Here is a 7000-nt window from a genome sequence, read left to right as displayed (position 1 = left end):
TTCCACTGACAGGGCTGGTTAGGTGAAACCAGCCCCCAAATTTTGGCAAGGTCCCCAGTCACATGGGGACATAGATTCTTCCATAATTTATGTCATATATGTGTATGGGCTGCACTTGCATAGAGCACAAGTAAGCACACTCCCATCTCTAGGCATGTTTAATTCTTCCACGTTGCTGTGGATCATCAGGCATGCAGTATTACTATTTGCTCATATGATGCTTAAATTCCTATACAAGCTCCCTGCCTGCTACCAAATCCAGAACAAGCAACTTGTCCTTCAGCATTCTTCATGGCTCCCACAGCCATGTCTTCCACTCTTATATCCCTATAAACCCCCGTCCATCCTTTTCACACCTCCAGTACCACCACCCTCCATCAGAGTGCGTCTTCTTTTTAACAACAGGAACAATGGAAGCTTTGCCCATCTAGATCAGTATTGTCCACACTGAATGTTATACATGACAATAAGGTGCACAAAGATGGATTCTTGGTTCAGTTCCTGCAGATATGGGAATCTCTTCCTTTAGAGACCTAAAATCCAAGCAGATCTTCATAGTACGCATTTATTCCACCCTCAGCCCCCCCTTTTAATGCATGCAAACATTTTGAATATATTTACGCTCTCCAAGGTTGCTTGATTCAATGAACTTACACTGCAGCTTGTCCTTGTTTAGCATCTACCCACTCATTCCTTGAGCTGTGTATTATGAATGTCTCACCCATCAATGAGAAATACACGAAAAATCCTGCCACTGTAAGCCAGGGATGCCCTTATTAGGATGTTGGCTTTGTGTGGGGAAACCCAAAGTTCAGTTCCTCACTAAATGGCAAAACACACTGGTCTTTTTCTAGGCCAAACCAACATCACAGACCAGAGGCAGGGCCAAATATTACCCCGGCACCCTTGTAAAAAGGGCAAGATATCAATTTAATAAATACATACAGAAGAATAAGCTATGGCTATGTTAGCTATTAGCCCATTCTCCAGAAGGGTAAAGAGTGTCACCACACAGCATAGGGCAAGAGATGTACCGTATTTTTTGCTCTATAGGATGCACTTTTCCTCCTCCAAAAATTAAGGGGGTTGGCGGTTCGAATCCCCGTGTCGGGGTGAGCTCCCATTCCTCGGTCACTGCTCCTGCCAACCTAGCAGTTTGAAAGCACGTCAAAGTGCAAGTAGATAAATAGGTACTGTTCCAGCGGGAAGGTAAACAGCAGTTGCGTGCGCTGCTCTGGTTCACCAGAAGCGGCTTAGTCATGCTGGCCACATGACCCAGAAGCTGTACACCGGCTCCCTCGGCCAATAAAGCGACATGAGCACAGCAACCCCGGAGTCGGCCATGACTGGACCTAATGGTCAGTGGTCCCTTTACCTTTAGCCCTACACTAGGATGAAAAGGTAGCTGGGTGGGTGCTGCAAAATCAAAAAAAGAGTGGGTCAGGACAGAGTGGACTTATGCAGCCTTGTAGGCTCTGATCCTGCCCAGTGCCAGCGTGACATACATTTGCATGCTAGTGCCAAGTGTGCCGCACCCAGTTCCTTCCAGATTCAGCCTGGCTTGAACCCCACCCAAACCTTCCTGAGATGGGCAGGCAGACTGGCTATGCTGTTACTTTCTCATTATGCAAATCTCTCTGTCTTTCTCACTCTTTTTGTGCCTAATTAAGTCTTTCCTTGTATGTCAGCCTAAAGCAAGATAATCTCTACTTTATAAAGATTAACCCCATTTATACCAATTAACACATGGTAAAGAAGGCTTTTAATGTTTTACACCAACAGAGAAAGGAGAATGCTGTGGAGCAGGATTAGAGTGGATCACCTATTTCTTTAGTTTGAAACGTCTCATTAAATAATATATTATATCTGCCAAATCTTTTGTACTTTGGAAATTGCAAGTGTTTAAAGCTGCAGAATCTATTGCAAGGGAGTTAAAGAGAGGAGAACACATAGTCACAGCTGCTATTCAGGAGTGGGAAGATGTAGGAGGGATTGCAGTAAAATGTGATGACTGCAGCTCAGCATACAGGATTCTGGGTTAATGGGATGCCGCGACTCCATTTTGAAAGATGTATGGGAACTAATATTTCTTAGTGATTTTTACCAAGGTGGAAAGGGTAACACTCATCCCAATATGTGATATTACACAAATTTAGATAGCTAGACTCAGGTGTTGAGAATATTTCCAATGGTTGTTACACAACTGTGGGACTTTCTTTCCATGGAAGATACCTAACATATAATGGCCTTAAATGGTCAAGAATCAGCCAGTAGTTATGAAAGGATACGGCTACGTGAGGAAATGATTATGATCATATGTTTGGAACTGGAGCGGGAAAGCTGATTTTAAGAAATTAAATTAAATTAAATTGGTTTGGTTTGTAATAATATGTAAAATTAATAAAAATAATTTGGAAAAATAATCAGCCAGTAGTTGTGAGCATGTGTGTGGGAATGGGGCTCAGTGTGAGCAATTGTCATAGTTTTATGTGTTCTTCAACTCCTGGTGAGCCACATATGGAACTGGGGCACATAGAAATCTAAAATGTTTTATATTGCCAAAATACCACGTACCAACAATCCTGAGATTTGCCAAATATGTTTTATTTTGAGCAACTCAAGTACATTTTAACAAAATACCGTATTTTTTGCACCATAACACTCACTTTTTTCCTCCTAAAAAGTAAGGGGAAATGTCTGTGCGTGTTATGGAGGGAATGCCTACGGGTGGCATGCCCACGGATTTTCCTCCTCTAAAAACTACGTGCGTGTTATGGTCGGGTGCGTGTTATAGAGCGAAAAATACGGTACATATTTACTTATGGATAGATATGGACGAATGCATGCAGCATCCAGCCTTATAACAGAATGCTCACTTCAGCAGTGTTCATCTCTTCCAAATGTGATTCCATGCAATAGTTGGGGAGCTGTATCTGCTGGTCCCAGTTCCATCTGTGTCTCAACATGAACCGTTGTTGTTTTTTAACAGACTTTGTAGTGTGATAAAAATAAAACTAGCCTTCGGCTGCAACTTTCTAAGAGGGACGGGATTCTAGACTAAATCTTGCTTAGAATTTGTGAGCTGCAAGGTCTAACTGTGTGTGTGTGTGTGTGTGTGTGTGTGTGTGTGTGTACTCTTGTGTACACATATTGTGTACTCTTGTGTACTCTTTTGTCACTTGCTGTGGTGCCAGTGAGATATATCTATATCTATATCTATCACTGGCACCACAGCAAGTGACAGAAGAGTACACAAGGTTGTTGTACTTCAATGCAATTATGAATAAAGAGGTTATCTCATTGTCAAGCTCTGGAGAGAGAAAAGATTTTTTTAAAAAAGTACCAATGAGCAATGTGACCCCTTCTTTGTCTGTGGCCACTTGTATAGGAGGAGTCACAAGTATTTTCAAAAATATTGATATACTTCAGCTTTAATTGTTTTCCCAATAGTGCACAATACTTTAGCTTTAGCTTTATGAAGGTAATGTTCATTGAAAAACAAAACTAGAGAGAAAAGCAATGTGCCTGGATGATGATTTTCACCAAATGCCTCTTCTTAGACTTTTCACTCTGGAAAAAGCTCAGTGTCAGTGTCATCTGAAGCAGTGAGAAGTTTTCCTGAAAAAGGCATCTCGTGGATGGTTTAAACATGCATGTTAGTTACTTGGCCTCACATCAGGATATTGACCTGCATATGTGAATGAACATCACAGGTCATCATGGAACATTACCTCACAATTCCTCCAACACTATGAAATTTGTTCACTCATGCAGGTGTCTGACATTCACATTTGAACCATCTTTTAGTTCATGTTCTGCTCCATAGTTATCTCTGTCACCAGGAAGAGGCAATGGCTCAAACAAGAGAATGAGAAGCAGGTTTACGATTTCCCAAATGCTGGATTGAGTTTGTGGTGGACAGGAATAAGAATTTTAGGTCAGGAATGCAGGGACAGGAGCCTCAGGACCATGGACAGCAATCCTGCTACTGAGTGAAGAAGCTGCCTTATAGCTGGTTTGTTGCAACTGCTAGAATTTTATAGTGTGGCCTAGATTTACAAAGACCAAAGCCCTGCCTGAATGCTACAAAACGCCAGCTAAAATGCCATGCCCTTTTGGGGAACAGTTTGCTCCTTCTAAATGGCAGCTGTGGAAGCTCAGCAAGACTTCATTGACCACCAGAGAAGTTGGTATCATCCATTCTTCAGGGCCCATAGTTAGAGGTGCACCCTCAGGTTCAGGCTAATTGTAGTTGTGCTTGTGGGTCTACTCATGATGGTTGTGGGTCTATCTCTTCCTTTGAACTACTGATATACTGTACATAAGCAAAAGTTTGTGCAATTATTTTTCTTCTTCTAAGATGAGCAGTTTGTACATGGAGTGATAATAACAGTAGGATATTGGGAGGATATTACCAAACCCTTTTTCTTCTCCTCTCCTCTTCCTGGAAATGTAGTCTGTGTGTAGATCCTTGTTGTGCCACTTCCAAAAATAACTGGTATCACACAAGTATCAGCAGTCAAATATGCAAACAACTCACACAAGAAAAAAAAAAGGATACAGTCACCTGTTGGTTGTTGGCACATTCTACCTCTTGCATGGGCATTTTTTTATGTGTGGGATGGCAAATATGTATTGTGTGATGGGAGCCAAATTTCTACTCCCCCTTTTTTTTCTCTTTCTCTGTCTCTCAGGTTATACCAGAGCCCTTGTTTACCAACTTTAGAAAGAAGAACCAAAAACCTGGTTATTGAAAGTATCTGGTTACCCTTTCAGTTTTCTGCTTAGACTGGTTGGGTTCTAGTTCAGGTTGAAGGTAAATGTAAGATGCTAGGTTTTGGTCCTGTCTGGGTTTCAGTTCAGATCCTATTTGAGATGGTGCTTAAGGATACATTGAGACCAGCTTGCAGAGAGGAGCACCAAAGCAGAGTCTTGGATGAAGAAGACTTTGTTAAAGGGATTTGAATGAGGACAAGGAAGTGGTCTGATGGACAGGGGGAACCTATCCCAGACATAATGGCTCAGAAGCAGGAGCAAGAGAAGGAGATCAAAGGCCATACAGAATGCAAGATTGCCCAGAATAGAGGACTCAGAGAACCAATGTTAGTGGAGACAAAAAAGGAAGCAGATGAGAACAGAGAGCTTCAAAGATAACAAAAAGTAAATCTTAAAAACAAAAGTGAAACCAGCTTATTCACCTAAACGTGCTGTACTCTTCAATATCAGCAGAAGGGTAGAAAAACAGTCTTTCCCCTCCATCCTTTGAAGTTACTGAGCCATAGAGCTCTGATCAACAGCTGCTACTAGCTGTCCACAGAATGCCTGCCATTGTTCCATTTCAATAACAGTACGAGTACTCATATCACAGAGAGGCATAGAACTCATCTCTCAATAAGAGCCTTGAAGGCCCCAGGGCAGTGTTGCTTTCATAAAAGGAATAGATTTGATTTACTCTGCTATTTTTAACAGAATTGAAAAGGAGCGGAGGGAGAGTGTCTCATCACTGTATCAGTCCTGACATGCTGACACCCCAAGCTTCATTCGATGAACAGCCCTCAGTCAGCTGGCGTATGTCAAGAAAGCATGCAGAGTGGGCACATTTACCTTCCACTCCCATCTATTTTGCCTAAACTAATATCATAGTTGTTGACACATCCTTATTGATTCAGACCCAGCTTGGTCTATGACAAGCTTCCTGTTGGTTGCCTGGTAACCAAAACAATCTTGCAAAGGTAGCCAGGAGCTGGCATTCCAATTCCAAGATGTAACTTTTAAACTTTTCTTAAATTAAGCATTTGATTGCTTTTGTGCAAACCACACTACTGGAATGTGTTTGTGGGGTACGTGTGTATTTGTGCATATTTCTTTTTAATGACTGGAAGAACGAAAAATATAATTCCCTTATAGGTACAGAACAATGTACACAACTAGAGAAAGAACATTTATGCCTATTTGTGCAATATTTATTAGGCAGAATTAATCTAATTTATCTCCACTAGCTCCCTCCCATAATTCCCCTGTGATTTTTGAGTTTAGTGAATGGTCCAAGTGTCACATTGCATTAGGGGGCCTCTTGTGTTATAATGGCTAGGAAAATAGCTATGAGGTTTCTTCTTAAAGTTTCTGTTAGGGGTTAGAAGTTTATTGTGCCTACACTTGTAGTATTGTTCATATGAAGGACATACATTTGTCAACTGCATGAGGGGAACGTATGGTCATTTCGGTACTTCCTACCCACCTCAACTTACCAGTAGTGGAGAAAGTTGGGAAAATGTTTTGAAGCCAAGGGTCCCAGTCCTCTCTAGGCAACCTCCCCAGATAAAAGAATGGATGAAAAGGCAATCAATGGCTACTAGCCATGATAGCTATGCTTTACCTCAACTGTCAGAGGCAGCATGCCTCTGAATACCAGTTGCTGCGGAATCACAGGTGACAGGAGAACTGTTGCATTCAGGGCCTGTTTTTACCCTTCCCATAGGCATTTGACTGGCTACTCTGAGAATAGGATATTGGACTAGATGAGCCACTGGTCTGATACAGCAGGCTTTTCTTATGTTCTTGTCCCTGGTCTATGCTCACAAGCTCATAGCGCTTGCAGAACATACAGAAGTAAGGGTGAGGGCTGCCTCTGCTACTGTGATTCTTCTTTCACCCTCCTTCATCCAGTCAGTCAGTGAATATAAGAAGGGGACTTGTCTGGAATACTCTCAGGTGAGCAGCAACAATTCAGTTGATGAAATGAGTAGTTCTCTATGAATAGGAAACCTAGAACCTGGTTTAATTACCAGTCATACAGAATTTACCTGGAATAGGGAGAGCAAGAGAGACCTGTAAGAAAATGTTGCAATGTGCTATGCTCCTGACTGGGGCACCAGCCATACAGGCTTCCATGATGCTCCATTCTATCCCCCCTCCCATTTTCTGTTTTCCTTTCCCTACAACAGTCAGCTAGCATTTTGTCATGACTAAGCATGCACATTCTATATTGGGCTTGTGTGTG

At 42.0% G+C, this 7000-nt stretch overlaps 1 long non-coding RNA gene across 1 annotated transcript; it reads right to left on the bottom strand.

Annotated features, from left to right (window-relative positions):
* Window positions 1-4570: 4570 nt before the first annotated feature.
* Window positions 4571-5686, bottom strand: LOC309535044. Its single transcript, XR_014220990.1, has 2 exons — window positions 5199-5686; window positions 4571-4720 (listed from the first exon to the last, which is right to left on the bottom strand). It is a non-coding gene; the product is annotated as an uncharacterized lncRNA (long non-coding RNA).
* Between the last annotated feature and the right edge of the window lie 1314 nt (window positions 5687-7000).

This window comes from Podarcis vaucheri, assembly GCF_965113315.1.
Source record: "Podarcis vaucheri genome assembly, chromosome: 1".
Taxonomy (NCBI): Eukaryota; Metazoa; Chordata; class Lepidosauria; order Squamata; family Lacertidae; genus Podarcis; species Podarcis vaucheri.
Note: the sequence above shows the minus strand (reverse complement) of the source record. Positions and strands in the feature narration are given on the sequence as shown.